Raw genomic sequence first — 21,415 nt, forward strand, 5'->3', positions numbered from 1 at the left:
CGGTTCCAATTTTCGCGCATCATCATTAGTCGCGCATCCAATCCATTTGTTGTCTGTCTGTCAATGCACCCGCCAGCCGAGCCGAGGCAATTTCAGCATCACGTGGTAATGTTCAGCATTCAGCATTCTTTCCGTACTGGTTTTTAATCAACAATCGGACCCCCCGTCGGTTCTGGCTTCCTCCAATTGAAGCCGCATGATTTGTTGGCATGGCGAACATTTGCGAACCCATCGGATTCACACAGAAAACGCTCATTATTGCGTTTAACCTAAATCAGTCAGTAACGATTATTGAGCTTTTTTTTCGCGCGCGCACACGCTTTTTTTATCGTTCGGTTCGTATTTTTTTCAATGAAAATTGGTAAATAATAATAACTATCCATACGGTGTTGTGGTGCTGTATGTTCACGCTGCATTGAAGGTTAATTTGAACCTACTGCCGCGAGCTGACGCGTTAATTCGATACTAGTAGGCACACTACTGGACGAGTAACCTTCATTTTGGAGTTGCTTTTCACTTGTTCACTGGTGGCGCCGCATATTCCCGCCCATTTCTTCGGCTTTTGCTTTAACAGAGTTGATTTTTGCTTTGTTTTCTATTGCTTTGTGCAGATGTACTAGCTCTGTAAATGATGCAGCAAAAAAACTAAGCGTACAGTCTGTTAATTATATCCAATATTGCCCAAGGGTATTACACAATATTTAACCCGCTGGATGCTTGATTTTAGTTTGAATGCGAAACAATATTTTAGTTCACTGCAGGAGAAATTAAATGCCTCGGACAGCGTGGATTCGAATTTTCACTTTAGCTTAAGAGTATTTTATCAAAAACATCACCCTTTTTATTTAGCGTGCAGCATTGTTGATAGTAGACATCACACACCGTTTACAGTGTAAGCATAAACCGGAATCTCAAGCGTTTCTTCCTTCAACGACGGCTTAGTCTATCATCTTTGCCAACCAACCAACCTCAATCCGCTGGCAGCTGGTGGTGTTAGTTTTTCGATCATCTGTTTTATTTCATATTTCACTTCAATCTACTCGTTTTTGTTTTTTTTGCAGTCGTTTGCGAAAAACCAGCAACACATTGTACAATAACATAGAGAATCTGCAGGCTGACTGTACTGTAGTCTGGAAACTGTTTATCTCTATCATGGCAGTTCGATACACAATGGGGCCCATTTAGTCGACCAGTAAGGAAGGCGGCAAGCAAGTGAGGGGTCGTCGGATGGGGCAAAATTTAAAAAGAAATAAATAAAAGATAAATTATGAATGAAAGTTGGGCCACCAAGTTGAGTAGAAAAGGAAGTGCTAACCGCCTGTGGTAACGGGAAGAAAATGGCGCAAATCCGAGAAGATGCATTTGACTTAACAAGTCTATCATATGCTGAAATTTGATCTCGGATTCTCGGCTAAAGGTTACGTCTTAAAATATTTTCCGTGTTTGTTGAGCGTTACATTTGGTGATCAACTTTACCTTCTTTTGGTAAGGAAATGTAAAAATTCTTGTTGGTGCATGCGGATAACGACTTAGTCTGAAAAAGGCAGCTAAATTGAAGCTGTGCTGTAGAACAGTATGAAATCTACGACTTTTTATCGATTGCCGATTCTTGCAGAATATCATTAGTTCCTTTTCCCGATGAGCATAATCTACACTAGACTGAAAATGCAGTTAGTAACACTATATGATACCACTATTGAACCATGGCTTAGAAATTAGCTTAGCAAGGTTACCGAGTCTGCCTTGACAAGCGAGTGGTCGTGGGTTCGAATCTTAGTAGAATCAGGCCATTCGATGTTAAGTGACTTTAGCATGGGTTTATTCCCATTCATATTCAACATCCTTCCTACTGCATTCTGCATTTACTAACAATGAAAGCCTCTTGCCAGGGCAAGTTATAAGAGTGGTACTTGCTTGAAGTGTGAATGAAGCCTCTTGTTCAAGGGCAAATTATAGCTTGTTCCGCTTCATGGTTCTAGGAACGAGATTGGTAATGCAAACGTAGTAAGGAACATATACATACCCTCACTCTGTGCTGAACTCTGCTTTACCGACCATGAAGCCTTTAGCCGGGACTGGTTATAAGAATGATACTTGCTCGAGGTGCGAATGAAGCTTCTTGTACAAGGACAAATCATAACTAGTCTCCGCACTTCCTGGCTCTAGAGCTAGATTGGTTGAAAAGTAGTAAGAAGCGTAGAGGAAAAAAGGGGTGAAAACACACCGACACTTTAAGCACGGTTAATAAGCAGTTCTCTCGCTCTATAGCGATACTGCAATACCAACGAAGTGCGGAACAACACCTGGATAAGATCACAATAGATCAAAATACTGGTCGTAGTGGTAATATCCACATACACATAAAATGGCTTAGAAATACCTCTCTCAGAAATGGCAATGTACAGCATCACTTTCTGTCCAAACTTATATTTAAACTTGTATTTTTTTTGTGTTTGTTCGGAGATGCAGTAGAACTATCCATGGAATAGTATCGATCATTGCCGGTAATGTGTGTCTTCGAAAGAAGGAACTAACTTTTGTTATCCAAAACCAAACATTTTCTGGAATAATTTCTTATCAACTAGCAACACTGGGATTTTAGCGTCGAAATTTGTCCCTCAGTAATCAGTATATTCCGGGGCTCTTGTCTTCTTTTGGCACTTTACTCCGGCTCTTTTCAGTGTTTTGCAGATGTACTGGTGGGATCAGTTGAACTTTTCTGCAGTATCCCGTTGGCTCACGGAATCCTTGTTGTTGAAAGCACAAGAAAGTAAACGAAGTCCTTCTGCGTTCATAACTACCTTGCTCGCGAGTAGCTGTTGGGGTTCCTAGTTTAGGGTTGAGTTAATATAAAGGTCAGTGAATACGGCCCTGCCTGTCGGCCGTACTTGTGCTAGTGAACAAGTGAAGCGAAAGCGATGCTCGCTCACATCAGCTTGGGGAATTCGTAAATCGTAACTAAACCGTCGACGCGAGCAGCAGCTAACTAACTGGGGATATTCGGTCTGCCTAGACGGACTGAAAGTACGGAAGGCACGACTCTACACTTAGGAGATGGTAAATAGTTGAAGCCGCAAAATTTTTGCTTTCAAAATGTTGTACCGTATATTTTCTGCAGAGATCTTTGTGTAATTCGTAGAAGTGTACAACGTGCTCGCGGGATGCTTCTTGTTTTGACGCCATTTTAAACAAAACTTAAAAAACATACGCAAAATAAAAAATACTGGCAGAAAGAGGAGAGAAAGAGCTAACACATACACAATCTAATTTGTCCCTGAGCTCGTTTGTTGTTGTGTATTGGGGCCTAGAAAAAATTCCAAAATTTTAGTTGTCACCCGTTAATGTGTTTTGTTTCAAGCATGTGAATAGCGCTTGTAAAAACATTCTAAAGGGAGAGTCTGTAACATCAACTTCAACTCGGTTTACTTTCAGAGACATCAAACCGCTCTAGGTTCAAACGAACTGAATCATTCCGGACCGATAGGACGGGGGAATCTTGTCACTTATTTTCTGAAATGGAAATTGTCGAAATCTTGAAATCAAACTAATAGCACAGACAAACAGACGAGACACTCGCGACAATTCCATCGTCCAATCAAAACCACTCATTTTTCAAAAAAGCATGTTTCGCAACATGGCCACACCGCGGCGTGCAAGTGTTGCTTTGAGTTTTCAGTATAAAACCATTCAAATGTACAAAACCCTACAGCATAAAACCCTGCAAATGCAAGCTACAACGCAACATGCATAACAGAGGGTGCTAGTGTGCAAGCAAAATGTGCAGGACGATGGTTTTTAAAGGATTTTCTTCTAAGTGTCATGTCAGTTCGTCAGTGCTAATAGTGTATTAATAGGTGATAGTGTATCACCTTGAAACCACATTAAAATAAAAAAATCAGAGGGGTTGTGCACAAGACACGACCGTTGTCCCTGTCTATGAATGTTGCCTGTGAAACTTATCAATAAATTTCACTTCCTAGCAATCGGGGAGCAATCTTAAATATAAAAGTTAATATAGGGTATGTTGCTGCTTCGTCGTAATTGCCTATTGCCGTCCTATCCGACACAAATTATTAAAAATATCAGCGATTTTTATGACACACAATGCAAAATTAGTTATTCCCTAATATTTTAGTTTGTTGCCTCTCATACGCGATCAATCAAAGTGAGCTGAGATCTATTTAAATGCTTTTTTTTTTCATTAAAGAATTCTTAGCAGCCAAATTTCCAACGTATTTCGTGCGACGAAGAAGAAAATGCCGACTAATCGTATCAATTTCCGTCATTCATACAATGAAAATAACTCACGCAACGCATTGTTGTCATTCTGCAGCCGGGAAAACTTGCATAACCTACAGAAATTTTGCAAAATAACATTTGTCATGCTGTCCTACACAAATACATGCGCGCTAGCTTCGTAAACATTATTGTGATTTTTAGTTCGGATGAAAAATTTTGATGGCTTGATTTTAATACGGTACGACGAATTTAAGATATAAAGTCAGTTGCGTAATTTCAATCAAATGCTTTACTAATCGCTTTTTAGTGAATTCAAAGGGCACGGATCGGAAGGTAAGTGTGTGTTAGTCAAATCAGCAGCAGAGCTTTTGGAGCTAATGAATAATTAAATCCACCTAAGAAATGATGAGAAAATTAGAGTGGCTTTCCTTACTACGACGGGAATTAAAAATAAATCCTATGTAGGGCTTTTTTTTATTCCTGCCGTAATAGGTAAAGCCATTCTAATTTTCATCATTTGTTGGATGGATTTAATGATTTAATGGATTTAATTTCTGCAGGTCAAGCAAGTTTTCCTGGCTGTAGAGTAACGACAATGCCTTGCGTGAGTTATTTTCATTTATGAATGACGGAAATTAAAACGATTAGTCGACATTGTCTTCTTCGTCGCACGAAAAAACGTAGGAAATTTGGCTGGTAGGACTTCTTTAATGATAAAAAGCATTTAAATAGATCTCAGCTCACTTTGATTGATCGCATGTGATAGACAACAAACTAAAATAATAGGCAATAACTAGTTTTGCATTGTCTGTCATAAAAATGCTGATATTTTTAATAATTTGTGTTGGATAGGACGGGAATAGGCAATTACGACGATGTAGCAACATACCCTGTTGGGAAATAATCCATCATAATAATCCTGCAATGCCGGGACTCTTGTCCACCAAACTTGGCATAAAAGTACGTAAGCGGAAAGGTATGGTACCCACACAAAAAGTACCCCAATTTTAAAATACAGAGAGCGAAAGAGAGAAAAAGACAGAGATAGAGAAAGAAAGATAGAGATGAAAGAAGTAAAGAGAAAGATAGAAAGAGAAGCAAACACATAGGAGAGAGAGAGAGAGAGAGAAAAGAGAGGAAGAGAGAAAGATAGATAGAGAAGCAAACACATAGGAGAGAGAGATGAGAGAGAGAGAAAGACAGAGAGACAGAGAGAGAGAAAACCAGAGAGAAAGAGAAAGAGAGAGAGAGAGAGAGAGAGAGAGAGAGAGAGAGAGAGAGAGAGAGAGAGAGAGAGAGAGAGAGGGAGAGGGAGGTTGAGAGAGCAGAAGGGAGAGTAGCTGTTGCCCGCGTGCGCCAAATTGAGAGTAAATTTCAGCAGTGTTGCCAAATTCCAAAATTTCTACTGGAAAGCTGGCAACAATGTTGGAGAAAATTTTACCATATACTGTATACTTGCTTTCACAATAGGGCAAAATATTTTTACATTGCGTAGAGACTGACTGTTTTATGAAAAAGTAATTTCACTCTTGGTTTTACATGGGAAATTGGGGGTTACTTGCTTCAAAACGCTGTATCTCTGGATCGGCAGGGAAAACCTCGTGACGATAAGTGATTCTTATGTAAAAAAATCTGGAGAATACGATAGAGTTGGAATTTTTGAGATCAAATTGTCTTCATTGAGGGAAAAATAGAAATTTAGCTTTCAAATCGAATAAAAAAATATTTGGCAGCACTGGTGCTAATAAATACCATTTTCTCTAATTCCTTGGCCAATTTTCTATGAAAATATGAAAATAGTGTCCTTCTAGACTTGATATTTCCGGAGATATAAACAAATGAAAATAAGTGGATTTGACGAAAGCCAGGCATTTGCTTATAAAAAGGGGGGCTCCCATAAAGGGAGTCCAATCGGCACCAAATCTGGGATTTTTGCTTTTTGAGCCAAAAGGAACAAACTGACAGAATTTGGTAAAAATCCGAGAAGATTGATTACACGTGTCTCGGACACTTGGCGTAGCATGACCCATATGCATTCCGCAGTGAAAAAGTTACTTGAAATATTCTTCATTCCAATGACACAGTTTTTAGTTTGTTTTCTTAAAGTGCTAGCACCATCAGCAATCAGAATTGTGAATAAAAACGTAGTGTTACGTCAAAAAATCTTTTCGCTTTTGTAAATTAATATCGTAGTATAAACGAGTGGCGTTCAGCTGTCGTCTTGTACACTCGGATGCAGTTGAAGTGGCTCTTTATGTTAGGTGCAGATTGAGAATGTGAATCTGAAATTAAATATCCCGTTTCCGTGTACGTCTTCATGATACGCAATAAAGAAATCTCGTGCAAGTATCGCGCCATAGAAATCTGGTGGGTATTTTAATTACTCAGCAAATCGCAAAAAGCATTAGAACCGTGGCTTAAGAGCCAAGCCACAACAAGACGCACTTCAAAATATTACCATTTAGCATAATGAAATAACTTTCTTACAATATTAAAAACTACATTTTCTTTTTTAATTGCAGAATTTCACCAACACGTTCGACGTTTGTTCGACTCCCTTCCGCAAGGGCGGCAATTGAAGCGGGTGTCGGCACGTGCGGAAAGTGCGACGGCCACGAGCTGCATGTCAGTGGTAAGTGGTCAATCATTCGATTATACTGGCTGTAAGTCGCTGTGCATCGAAGAAAAGCAAATACGCGAAGGCAACCTTCGCGGCGGACCTCCGTTGTAAGGAGTCGATGCAACTGCACGGAGAAAAAAAATTAAACTTAAGACTGATGAAGAGAGGCACACTCGAAAACCAAAGTGTCGATCTGGCGGCACACTTGACACCGATAAAAGCACCCTCCAAGCAAGACAAAGTTGCAGTTGGTCTCTGGGGCTGAGCATAGTTTTACGATGTAAAAGTCCATCCCCGCCAGCACCGCGAACTGCATGCTGTGGTCAGTTCGTCGGACGAGAGAATACCGAAGGCAAAGAAAGTTTCTTCCGTGTCGGGTTTTTATTGCTCTGTTCGGCCACTCGCCATCGCCACTTGGACCGGTTGTGCGGTTATGCGGTCTCAGAGCTGTGAAAAACACATAGCCAGCACAGCATAACTTCTAAAATGTGGGCGAAGCAAGAGGGCGAACACTCTGTCTGGAATTCAGGAACGGCTTCTCGGTTATTACGTGTTGTTGTTGCTGTGCTACTGCTGCTGCTGGCTGACCCGATTGGTCCAACACTCAACAGTGTGTAATCATACACAAATACTACATTAAGAATTCTGCATCATACAGTTTAACCTGACGGGGTTCCTGCATGCAGAGTTATTTCGTGCTTAGGAAAGCCGGTGACCAGGCTAGGCAGCTCTCGCATAGACAGCATGGGAGAAGTTCTGGATCATTGAGAATCGTTTCAATGAGCCAAAACTTTTCCACTTCGTTGAGGCGAATAGAATAGAATAGCTTTGTTTACCGTACCGTTTGATGTTCGACATTGGAGTCAAGGTCTATCCGATTAGGAAAGACATGTAGTACTTATATGCGAGTTTGGAAGCTGGTTCTAGGGAAGATTAGTCAGCAGCGCAGTCCTATACCTATTTCAAAATGGAAAATTAAATATTTTATGCTAGTATGTCAGGATTACGGACTTCGAAATAAAGTTTAAAAATAAAACAAAAGTTGGAAAAGCGTGAGATTTTCAATGATCTCACGATTCAAAACAATTCTAGTTGAAAAGCTATGATGCGTCTCCTTTTTCTTCGAAAACGATGGAAATGTATTGTGTTAAATTATGGCCGATTTCCTGTTTAGGAATTAGTATTTTCCGCGCGGTTACAACGGTTAAAACGTCTTTCGGGAAAACTGCACAAACAGCGCTTTTAATAAATATCATAAAAATATAAGATTTCTTCTTCCTTAATATGGTTTATATGGCTATATGGTTATATGACTTGTAATAATTGTTTCACACCTTCCGTAAAAGGAACTGTTGCATTGCTAAATATTTGCACATTCTTCTTACTCGGGATAGTTGCAGTTTCCTCCTGACGTTCGATTTTCTTAAACTATTTACACATACTTAGAAACACAGAGCCAAAACATCTGGTTTTCTGTGGTATGCAACGAGTTTTCTTACCAAGCTCTTTTGGCTCACCTGGTTGTTCTATGTAGCATAGCACCACTTAACAATCTTCGGGCAGGTGCTATCCAGCAGCTACCGGATAATTAATATAATTATCAAGTGATTGCTTATCGAAAGAAACAAGATGTAACGGTTAAGTACCTACTTTTAAGTTTAAGCTCGGTGATTATTTACTTATATTTACTATTTCACAGTCAGTTGAAGCTCGTGTTAACCTTGCTTCAGCAAGCATCTTGCTTACGTAGCGTGTCACAGTGATACCGTGAACATAAAATCGATAACAGCATTTGTTTTGCTTCGAGTTGCATTTTCTTTGCCGACAGTTTGTAGCGCCACACACAGGACTACGAAGAAACATCAGATTGGTCAGCAAATTATATTTTAAATTTCTTATTAAATTTATTATTCTATTGTTCAGCTGGAGCAAATGGAAGATTAAATTTGTTAGCATTGTTGGTTTCTATCAAAAGCCTTCTGTTTCTTTATTTATTTTGTTATTCCATAAATGTTGTGACGCATTCTTTGCAAATTACTACAATTAAGTGAATCTGGGTTAATTTCAAATAACTTATAACCGTGTAACAATTCTAGGGCCGCATGGTTTTATTTGAATTTTATAAAGGCTTTATTGCGGTACTCTTATTTTATTACGGTACTAGCTGATTGCCCGATCTTACTCGGGCCCCTTTGTCTCTCCTGTATCACCTGTGCATCTGTTAGTATGACGAAAATTTTCATAATGCAAGAAACAAAACCTTTTTTTTTTCATATGAATGTGTCTACCACGTTTGTCAGTTCCCCTCCTATTCACCCGAGAAACGGGTTGGATCCAGAAGTGGTTGGGATAGAACCTTGTGATACATAACGGAAGTCCGAAGTTCTTTATCCGAAATTAGCTGCTGTATAGGCTCACGTGGCCAGGATTCGTGCGGTTCTCGAAGAAAATTTGGCCCAGTAAACCAGCGACTTTTTGGGTCGAAACTTGGACCAGAGCCCCATTTTGTTGCTTCATCGGCGACGTTCATTTTAGATGGTAAATAAATGGTGCCATTCGTTGACGGTAGTTGAGCTTAGAATCTCCCCAACTCTAAATGCCACAAACTGATGGAATCTTCGACTATCAGAACGGAGCCATGCTAGTACCGTTGATGAATTTGACCAGAAGAATCTGCGTTGTATAGTTAATCGAACGGATGAGCTAATCTCGTTTAGCAAACGAGTTCCGAGAACTGCCGCCTGAAGCTCCAGTCGGGGAATAGCAAGCGGCTTGAAAGGGTCAACTTTGGTTTTTGCCGCGATCAACGCAAGCCTAGGAAGTATGCGACCGCTGCATTCACTAGCGTCCACGAACACATGGATTTGCAGACTAGAAAGTGCTTCGTCGCTAACCCCGGCGAAGAAACAACGAGGAATTTCGACGGTGCCCAACTCGTTAAAGAGCTGACTCCATCTGATCCAATCTTCGTGTATGTCTGCCAATATCTTCTCGTCCCAGTTGGATCCTGACCGCCAAATGTTTTGCATGATGACCTTGCCTTGCACAGTGAAATGGGCGATGCGGGTCGAAAAGAGACATGATTGTTCTAAGAACTTGACGCTTGGTTGGTACGATCTGACACTGAAGTGTTTCGCGAATGTTCTCTCTGAGACAGTTGTCGAAAGAGAAATAGTCTTCTCCCGGTTGCCCGACCATTCCAAGGATCCGTTCCGTAGACCCCGATTTTTCCAGATTCATAATTTTACTCTCTGAACGAAGAGGCTCTCCTAAGCGTTGTAGGACGTCAGTTGAGTTCGAGCTGAAGTTTCGAATCTCGAATCCCGCTCTGGAGTGCAATGCCTTTACCTCGTTCACCAACTGAACGGCTTTGTCAACGGTGTTAACGCTATCGAGATACAGTGGACCCCCGTTCGTTTGAACGATTGCTCATGCAAACTAACGGGGTTAGTTTTTAATTTGACCCTAAACTTGTTTAGGTTTTTGGTTTTGGTTTGGTTTTATTTTAACTGGCAACCCTAAATATGTTGAAACTTGTATGAATTGGCCGCCCTGCTCTTTGTTATTGTTTTGGGCGTTTGATTTAGTTCGCACTTGCAAGCAGTGAATATTTCATTCTTCGATCGGATTTCTGTCATAATCGTTGGGAAAACGGAATGTGAAACAAAATAAACACGCTAGGTTAGTACAAACAAACCGTGTTTATGTGCATTGTCTGCATAAGCAAATGATGTCGTGTTGAGAATGACATTTGAACCATTTTTAATTTGCACGTCGTGCAAACCAACGGGGTTCAAATTAAAAAGTGTTCAGATTAAAAACGGTCAAACGAACGGGGGTCCACGGTACTCGTCGACATAGTGACATTCGAGTATAGCCTTTGCCGCTTTAGGGTATTTTGCCGTAAACTCCGACGCGTTGAAATTTTTTATGAATTGAGCCGAGCAAGGAGAACATGTTGCTTCAAAGGTTGCCACTGTGGTGCTTGATCAGGACTGTTCCTCCACAAAAAACGCTGCGACTGTTTGTCTGCGTCTCTAATACGGATTTGGACATCTCTTTGATGTCACCGCACACCGCAATGTTCCTTTCCCTGAAGCGCAGCAAGATGGTCGGCAAGGATGTGTAGAGATCTGGCCCCTTCAGGAGCATATCATTGAAGGAAATACCGTGGACAGCTGCATCCCAAATGAGGCGGATCTTCCCTGGTTTCTTTTCATTGACCACAACACCTAAGGGCAAGTACCACACTCGATGTGGATCACAACTTTCCAACTCCGATTGCGTAAGCTTGTGGGCATAGCCTTTCATCTCGTAGGCCGCAACTTGCTCCTTCTCCTTGGCCGCTAAAAAAGGATCCTTTGCCAGCCGCGTGGTAGCCGTAAGTCGACGCATCGCCATGAAGTATTCCACCACGCACACACATAAAGATTTTGTGACATTAGCTGGGGCCCTCGCTAAGGCTGTTTGCAGTAGGAATAATATCAACAACATCAAATTTCAAACTCCCGGATCATTCCCTCCACTCTTTGCTCCCCTCTTACTCCTACATAAACGAGCCTCAACTAATGTCATTCTCGTTAGTGACGAAACCGCAAATTACTTCATACGGTAACTATCGGGAAATGATGGATGATCGTGCTTCCAAAGCAATCCCGTTTCGAACGCGTTGCCGATTCTTCGAGTAGTTGCCTCTAGAATTTCTCTTGCCCGTTTGTCACTGTCTGCTTCTGGTCGATGAGCAGTGGTTGGCTCGTCAACAGCGAAGAACTTTCCCATCAGTTCACGCAGCTCATTATTACTCGTGTCGGCTTCCAAATGAACGTGTAACTGTTCAATCGATTCGTCGGTTCCCGATTGGCGGCCGAAAACGCACCAACCAAGCCTCGTTTTTGCTGCTACAGGATCCGCGCTACGGCCTTCACGTACTTTGAGTGCTATCAATAAGCGAACGTGCTCCAAACCAATGATAATTTTCGGTGTAGCATCGCTATAGCTGCTAATAGGTAGTCCTTTCAAGTGTGGATACACCTGTTGCAACTTTTCGTATTACAATGATTGGCTGGGTAGTTTCAGCATCTGAACGGTTCTGACGTTGTGTATTTTGAACTTTTGCTTCGAATCACGCCCCGAAATCTCCAACGACACGCGCTGAGAACCCTTTTCTTCGCGAGAAATATCTCCGGTCCAGCTCAACCAAAGTTTGTCAGATGGGCCCGAGATGCCCAGCTCTGCGGCTATTCCGGCTTCAAGTAGAGTTGTAGTAGAACCGTCGTCCAGAAAGGCGTAAGTTTCTACTGTTTTTCTGTTACCCTGAATAGTGAAAATTTGCATTTAGGGGTTTTTGGGGCTATGGAAGGTTCTCTCGATTGCAAAAGACCCCTCCCCCACTAAGAGCGGGGGCTCCCATACAAATCTATGCCTCTAAAAATGAATTTCTGTCTGCTTTATGTTCCTTATAGAATCGAAAACTACTGAACCGATCGGAGTGAAAATTTGCAAGTAGGGGTTTTTGGTGCCAGGGAAGGTTGTTATGATGGTTAGAGATCCCTCCCCCTACTAAGAGGGGTGGGAGGGGGGTGCTCCCATACAAATGAAACACAAATTTCTGCATAACTCGAGAACTAATCAAGCAAATGGAACAAAATTTGACAAGTGAGTGTTCTTGGAGACAAGATTTTTTTTCTATGGTGAATTGAGACCTCTCCCCACAAAAACTATGATGAATTAAGACCCCTTACCTTTTTCGGAGGGGGGCAAATGAAATACAAATTTCCTCATAACTCGAGGACTAATCAAGCAAATAGAACCAAATTTGACATGCGGGTGTTTTTGGAGACAAGAATTTTTTCTATGGTGATTTGAAACCTCTCCCTACTTTAGTAGGGGGGCTCCTATACAAATGAAATGCAAATTTTCTCATAACTCGAGAATTCATTAATCAAATGAAACCATATTTGGCATGTGGGTGTTTTTGGAGGCATAATATTTTTCTATGATGAATTAGGACCCCTTACCTTTTGAGGAGGGGGAGCTCCTATACAAATGAAATACAAATTTCCTCATAACTCGAGAACTAATTAATCAAATGGAACCATATTTGGCATGTGGGTGTTTTTGGAGGCATACATTTTTTCTATGATGAATTAGGACCCCCCTCCCTTTTTAGGAGGAGGGGGGGGCTCCCATACAAATGAAATACAAATTTCCTCATAACTCCAGAACTAATTAAGCAAATGGAACCAAATTTGGCATGTGGGGGGTTTTGGAGGCAGGAATTTTTTTAATGATGGTTTGAGACCCCTCACCGCTTTGGTGGGGGATAAGCACTCTCATACAAATAAAACAGAAATTTTTGCGTAACTTGAAATCGAACTCGAGAAATTTTAGACTCTTTCATAAAACATTAATTAATAACAAGACCACCAAAAACTATCAATAGTAACATTAGATAATTCAGCGCGAGACGGCCACAGGCCGCGAGTGTTGCGTTGCCGGCGACCTGCCGTCGGAAGCGCCGGCCACTGCGGGGGGTAGCCCCCCATAGAGATCACCTCTATCTAGGTTTATTTATTTTCCTAGATCTACTGACCTCTATTACTTTCCTTCAGTTGGGTCACCCCTGCGAAATGGTACTTTTTACGAATAGATTTTCCGTCAAAAGGTACATCCCGCGTAAGGTTTTTCGCGAAATGGTATTCTGCGAAATTCTGTATTCCGTGTTATGGTCAACCGAGAATTGGTGTGCCGCAAAATGGTATTTGGCGAATTGGTTTGTAATGATGGCGAATATTTTAAAGCTATCCGCTTTATTTTATCAGGCTAAGCAATGGGGGGAGTTGTTTTCTACTTTACTGTGAGGAAAATTTGTATATTAAAACATCCATGAACTCCCCAGAAACTTGCAAAACTCGAGATTGTGACAAAGGTCATCCGAGATTCACGATTTATGTACAACGCAGTTTAATTTGTGGCAATACGAAGTTTGTCGGGTCAGCTAGTGTACGATAAATATTAATGCGCATATGCCTTACAATTACGGAAGCTGCAGAAAATTATTATTTATTCTATCGGATATTTTTTTATGGTCGCTATAACTAAATCGATCTGGATGATCTCACAGTAATCCTTTAGCTTTTCGTCCTACAGTTATAGATTGTCAAGTTAACAAACCTGGCAGACTGATTTACCTTTTTATCACAGCAAACTTTATGCTTTACAGGGTGCGTGACGAATTTTTGCAGTAAATTTCAAATAGCACTTTCTTATGCTTGCGAAACAATATTCAGATATATCTGGCAGCACTGAATAGCTTATACTGTTGGGTGTCCAGATGTAAACAAACAGTGTTGAGCAAACTGAAAGAGAAGACATACAAGTGCCGTTTCATTACCGCTGAACGGAACAGGGTCATTAAAGTAGAAAGAATGATCAAAAAGAATCCAGCGAGGTCAATGGCTCGAGAAATCGGGTGTTCGGACTTCTCAATCCGGCGAGTAATGGCCAAAAACCTTGGTTATATGGCGTATGCGCTACGCAGAGGTCAGTTTATGGATTTTGCAACCATTCTCATCATAATGATTCTGTCTTTTTTTCTTCTGATGAAAAAAACTTTAATCAGGATCAAAACGTGAATCGAAAAAATGACAGGTGGCTTGCATCAGATCGTATTCAAGTTTCTATCGTTATGTCAACAAAGTTTCCGGTTCCACGTGATGGTTCTACGCGTAGTCTTCAGCGAGGGAGGTGTAATGTCTCCGTATTCTTTTAACAAGGACTCAAGATAGCAACCGATGCATACCTGAAGGTTCTGAAGGATGTTGTTATCCTATGGATGAAGAAGATTGCTGCTGGCCGTCATTTCATCTTCGAACAAGATGCAGCACCTACTCATAATGCCACCAAAACATAAAAAATGCTTGCTGAAAATGTACCTAAATTTTGGGAAAAGGAAATTTGGCCCCCTAGCAGTCCCGATCTCCCGATATCAATCCTTTGGATTATTTTGTAGGAGGTGTCGTCAAGCGGGTTACCAATAGGACGCCTCACACCACGATTAGGTCGCTCAAAATTAGGATCATCGAGGTGATGACGTCTGTAGATCGAAATATGGTAAAACGCGCATGCGGCAGTTTCCTGAAGCGTCTATCAACAGTCATAGAAAAGGAAGGCGCTTTTTTTTAAATGAAATAATTTACAATTCCCGTAAGAAAATAAACCATAAAACATTCCTCGCTTATATTTCTAACTGGTGCTAATTTTCTAGAATATGTCATTTACTGCAAAAATTTGTCACGCACCCTGTACAGTACAATTACGGGGTTAGTGCAACGACCCTATTGGCTCTAGCCACCACCACCCAACCGAGATTCGATCATACGAGGAGTGGCTTGTTAGGCAAGCATCGTCCCTTGGGCTAACCGCTAATCCAAGGAAATGGTCATCACTTGGATAAAATGTACGGCAAATTAGTTGGGAAACTAAAGGCGAATAAATTTTTACAATAAGCTCACAACAGTTAGCTTCTGGCGCTAGTGTAGTGTTTATAGTACATATGTATATACTAGCGCCATAGACAAGCTGTTGTCAGTGTGTAAATCCTTTAGTCTGGAATATAAGAAGTAGTTGGGAAACTATGGTGGTGGTGACACTAGTATATTGGGCGATTTTAATTTGAAATTTCGTACAAGAATTCTCGAAAAATTTGTTCTTGGAAGTGTGTTCTCATTTGTTATTGGCCACCAGAATGGGATTTTACCAAAAAAAATCGAAGAGAATTTATTTACACCTCAGCCACACCTTACCTTAACCGCATTCATTCTCAGCTGAAAAGCAGCTCAAGGTTGGCTTGGCTTGGCAAGGTCAAACGAACCATCACGTGCTTTCCGGCAAGCGGGCGACACACGTGACGTTCGGATTCCAATTAAATTCCCTTCGGCGATCAATCAAGCGTAACATGCCGAAACACCAACCATTGAGGGAACAATGAACCAGTTTGTTATGTATATCGGTCGAATTCAGTCCGACACCGGGCTTCCCCGCCTAACCACCCATTCCGCCTTAGTTTTCATGTCGATTACGCCCCCCGAAGAGAGCTCGAAACGCAAATGCAGCTGTACAACCGCGATTCCCGCTTGTGTGTGGTTCACTGTATCCCATTTAAGCCAATTAGGTTCGATTAGTTTAGCATAAATTGAAGCCGGCTTCGAAATCGATCAGACCGGTACTTGTAAACTATTGGGATGTCTAGCCAAATAGAATAAGCCGGTTTCAATCACAGATGCTGGATGTTTTGCATTCTCTGCTGGCTACATAATCTACTCCTTTATGCTGCATCAATTCACCACGAAAGTAAACGAATTTTGTCTTTGACAATCAAAGAAGTAACTGCAAAGTGCCTAGAATCTACCGTTTATAATCCGCTTTTGGATTTCATAATCCACATTCAGTCTACCGTGAACGTGCTCAATGCGACACGTGCAGCAGTTCTTTGATGGCAAACCCAAATGGGCGATAAAACTGTGCAAACAACCTTCTGCTACCGTGTCGGCCACATCCCATCGCGCGCTGTCAGGATTCAAGAGCAGTGCGAATTTCGATAACAGTTATCCCTTTTTCCCCTGGCTGTGGCGACCCAGTGCTGTCTTGGCTTGAATGACATTGGCCCAAGGATATTGACACACTCCTCCACTCCGCGGGAGGGATCGGCACGCGGATATTTCCGTGCTGACGCGGTTATAAAAATAACGGTGCTTATGACTGTGAATTGCCCTTAAATATATCTACAGTTATGTATAGGAATATGCTGCCGAGTGGGATGGCGGTGGACACTAAACGGATGAAACTTTGTTGCTTCTTCCTTTCCCTAGACTCGCTAGGATGGAAAATTACGACGAAGAAATGGTGTAACTCGAATGGTTCCAAGAGTGTGGAGCTGATAAGGACGACTGGATGCAAGGTGCACCGGGCAGCAGGGGTGGGCAACTAAATCGCTTTATCACCCTCTACCATATAGCCGTAGCGCGTTATTTGATTGAGGACTGTTTAACCATGTCCGTCATGACAGCAAACGATGCCCTTGGAAGTTGTCGTATAAAAATATCTCGTCACAACGAATCGCGTTGGTGGAAGGAACTTATTTTTAGATTGGTGTGGGTCGTCCGGACACAATTAAATTTTCAATAAAGTTGATTACATACTCATCGACGCTGCTGCTCGTCTGCTCGATCCGCTCAGTGACTAATGTTTGAACTATGCATTTAACGTTACAAAAACTCGTCTGACGGATATGGCCTAGTTTCCGACTTACAGTTGTACTAATGAACGAAGCGCTAGGCTAGGTTGTTGATCTTTGTTATGGCAGCTTCTAGCCGCTCTGTTCAGCGTCAACAACGCTAACTGAAATGAAAATTTCCTGATCTATTCAATATTGAAATACTCGAAATGAAAATAGTGAAGCGGCCATAATAATAACCCAAGATCAAATAAAACCACGACCCTGATAAGGCTGAAACTGATTCCAGCTGCAATCAATCATCGAAGGGTGACCATTGGCCAGCCACTTCAATCATACTTTGGGTGTGAAATCCGTGCTGTCATTCAGCACGTACCGCGCGCCGCTCATAAATCATCGATCAGAAGTGTCTTTCGTTCGCGAGGTGATGATGTTGATCCGCCAGCACCGTGTGGTTGGAAATAGATACTTTATTATTTTCGTTTGTTTGTTTGGCTGTCATAAACTTCCCCATTGTCACGTTGGTTATTGCATCGTCTCTTTTTGTAACAAGCTGAATGAATGGACAAACAAGGTGAAATTATTTGGTTTCCTTGTTTTGCTGGTTTTGCAATTTCGATAGGGTATCAAGGGTAATAAATTATCCAATATATTTTCATTTATACACTTGATAGGGAGTGGTTTTAGTCATACAAATACTTCTGACAATAGTAAACAAATAATGACGACGAAATTACAATACAAAAAACATTTTCGTTAAAATATAGCAATTCCACTGATTATCTTGACACTTTCGGAAACTTTTTATTTGATTTCAAATGTGTTTCATTTGTATGGGAGACCCCCCCCCCTCCCCCTCTCAATAGGGGGATGGGTCATAATTTATCATAGAAAGAATTTCTGTCCCCTAAAAGCCCCACATGCCAAATTTGGTTCCATTTGCTTGATTAGTTCTCGAGTTATGAGGAAGCCCCCCACATCGTAAAGGGGAGAGGGGTCATAATTCTCTTTCTTAAAGGGGAGGGGTATCAATTCACCATAGAAAATATTCTTACCTCCAAAAACACCCACATGTCAAATTTGGTTCCAATTGCTTTATTAGTTCTCTAGTTATGCAGAAATTTGTGTTTCATTTGTATGGGAGCCCCCCCTCTTAGGGGGAGTAGGGGTCTCTAACTATCATAAGAACCTTCCTGGGCCCCAAAAACCCCCACAGGCAAATTTTCACGTCGACCGGTTCAGTAGTTTTCGATTCTATAAGGAACATACCGACAGACAGACAGACAGATAGAAATCCGTTTTTATAGATATAGATAAACCTAGTTTCGGTCTTCTGGTGCACTTTTTCTTTTCTGCATGGGGCACATTATACTGCAGCTGTGGCATTTTGCACCGCGTAGTTGAATTACCTGGAATTTGGACGTTGGTAATAAATTATTCTCACCACGGTTATTCTACAATGCTAATTGAGTTGAATAATGGCAATTGACTTCAACTTAGATCCGTTTTACTATGTTTATAGCCACATTTGCCAAGGGGCAAATTGCACCACCGCACGTGGGGCATATTGGCCTACTTTTACTTATTTGAAAAAAATATTCAATGCTAAAACAAACCAAGCGTGTCATACCGTCTTTTCTAAAAGGGATGTCTTTTTGAAGCTCACTTCACGCAATCGAATCGCAACAACCGGTTATTTACAGATTTTGACAAGACAATAGCTTATGCAAAAGACGCAAAAAGTTACATCGGAAGCTACTCAAACACAAATATACATTTGTTTTGTTTTTACAGCATGTGACAACTGTCACACTTACGTAGTAGGCTGATTCCATCAAATACTATGGTTTCTGAGCGGTTTTGAGTTTTAATTCCGCTTGTTTAGGGAAAAACGAAAGAGGGCAAATTGGCCAGGGGGGTACGTTATACACAATTCCCCTAATTCTCGTTGAACCGGGACAACTATTGATACGAGGTCTTCAAATATTGGAACTTTTGCACTTAATTGGTTGAAAATGGTTAAAAACTGAGAATTACATTTCTAATACCTCGAAATAGTGAACCCCTCGTTCGCCAAGGGGACTAACAGTTTCAAAAATAGTTGAATTTTCAGCAAACCTTGAGATGTATATCATGTGATATTTCATATATTTACAATGAAACAACTAACAAATTGTCCAGTTCTGTCAAGAAGAAGAACAGGATGTAAAAAGTTTTTGGCGGCCATCATGGATTTGGTCGCCATATTGGATTTTATCAATAAACTAGAGGACCCGGCGCGCGTTGCTACGCCATTCCAAAAAGGGGGTAGATGCATAATGCTGAAAACTTGCTTAATTGTAATCTTGCAACCAATAGCTTTCTTTTTGAAAAACCAAGATATTCCTAATTCATACCGCAAATTTCTAATCCCAAATTATGGACTTAGAGAAATCAGTTTTGTTCCAAATGTACTCTATATTTTAGTATGGAAGGCAACACTCGCGGCCTGCGGCCATCTCGCCCTACCAAAGAGAAAAAAACTTGCCTTCAAAAATGTGGGCATGTGGGAGGCCACATTTGTTTCCATTTGCTTGATTATTTCTCGAGTTATGCAGAAATTTGAGTTTCATTTGTATGAGAGCCCCCCTTTCAGAGGAGAGAGTGGTCTCAATCCGCCATAGAAAAAAAATTGCCTCCAAAAACCTTAGGTTGCCAAATTCGGTTCCATTTGCTTAATTAGTTCCAGTTATGCAGAAATTTATACTTCATTAGTATAGGAGCCACCCCTTCTAGAGGGAAAAGGGGTCTTGAACGCACACGACAAATTTGGTTCCATTTGCTTGATTAATAGTCGAGTTATATGGAAATTTTTGGGTTGTTTGTATGGAAGCCCCCCCCCCCTTCCTATTAAAGGAAGGATGGGTCTCAGTCCACCATAGAAAAAAATTCTGCCTCCAAAAACCTTAGGTTGCCAATTTTGGTTCCATTTGCTTGATTAGTTCCCGAGTTATGCAGAAATTTGTTCTTCTTTTGTATGGAGCCACCCTTTCTGGAGGGGCGGAGCGGTTTTGAACCACCATAAAAAAAATTCTGTCTCTAGAAACCCCCACACGCTAAATTAGTTCTATTTGCTTGATTACTTCCCAAGTTATGCTGAAATTTGTGTTTCATTTGTATGGAAGCCCCCCCCCGCCTTCTAGAGGGAGGTGGGGTCTTAAACCATCGTAGAAAAAAAATCTGCCTCCAGTAACGCCCCTCATGCCAAATTTGGTTTCATTTGCTTGACTAATAGTCGAGTTATGAGGAAATTTTTGCTTTATTTGCATGGGACCCCCCCCCCCTCTTAGAGGAAGGAGGGGTCTCAATCCACCATAGAAAAAATTTCGGCCTCCAAAAACCTTCACATGCCAAATTTGTTTCCATTTGCATAATTAGTTCCCGAGCTATGCAGAAATTTGTGTTTCATTTGTATGGAGCCCCCCATTCTAGTGGGGGGAGGGGTCTCAAACCACCGTATAAAAAAATCTAGTCTCTAGAAACCCCCACATCCCGAATTTGGTTCCATTTGCTTGATTAATAGTCGAGTTATGCGGAAATTTTTGTTTTATTTGTATAGGAGCCCCCCCTCTTAGAGGAAGCAAGGGTCTCAATCCACCATAGAAAAAAAAATCTGCCTCTAAGAACCTTTACGTGCCAAATTTGGTTCCATTTGGTCCATTAGTTTCCGAGTTATGCAGAAATTTGGGTTTCATTTGTATGGGAGCCCCCCTTTCTAATGGAGGGAGGGGCCTTAAACCGTGCTAACAACATTCCTCACATCATACGCAATGTATATGCCAAGTTTCATTAAAATCTGTCGAGTGGTTTGCGAGTCTATACCGGACACACGAACAACATTTCATTTTTATATATATAGATCACTGTTTTCGCCATCTGTAAAGAGGAGAGATAGGGTAAATGAAGTGAAAAAAAATTGGCGGTCATCTTAGATTTGGCCGCCATGTTGGATTTTATCAATAAATCGCCGTTTTCCCCCGCCATGATCCCCCCCATCGACTTTAATTTTAACGTTACTTGTAGTATTTTTTCTCAGTTTTCCTACGGTAGTCTTAACATTAAACTCGGTAGTGGGGATCATGACGAAAACAGCGATTTATTAATAAAATCCAACATGGCGACCAAATCCAAGATGGCTGTCAATTTTTTCTCACTTCATTTATAAGTCCTTTCTCTCCTCTTTACAAAACCGTGTCGTTTGTAGTTTGTTTCATATCAAATTTTGGAAATATCACAATAATCATATGAAAATTGTAAACCTTACTATAGATAACTGATAGTAA

General features: G+C 41.1%; 1 protein-coding gene across 9 annotated transcripts in view; it reads left to right on the forward strand.

Annotated features, from left to right (window-relative positions):
• The window catches only part of LOC128738457 (protein FAM107B), a 149,865-nt gene that overhangs the window by 78,370 nt on the left and 50,080 nt on the right, over positions 1-21,415 (forward strand). For 7 of the 9 annotated variants that reach the window (XM_053833609.1, XM_053833619.1, XM_053833630.1 and 4 more), the window contains one exon: positions 6,762-6,871. The exons of the other annotated variants lie outside the window; for them this stretch is intronic. The gene's annotated coding sequence lies outside the window, so the exon portion shown is untranslated. The remainder of the gene's footprint in view (positions 1-6,761; positions 6,872-21,415) is intronic. 9 annotated transcript variants of the gene reach the window in all.

This window comes from Sabethes cyaneus, chromosome 1 (genome assembly GCF_943734655.1).
Source record: "Sabethes cyaneus chromosome 1, idSabCyanKW18_F2, whole genome shotgun sequence".
Taxonomy (NCBI): Eukaryota; Metazoa; Arthropoda; class Insecta; order Diptera; family Culicidae; genus Sabethes; species Sabethes cyaneus.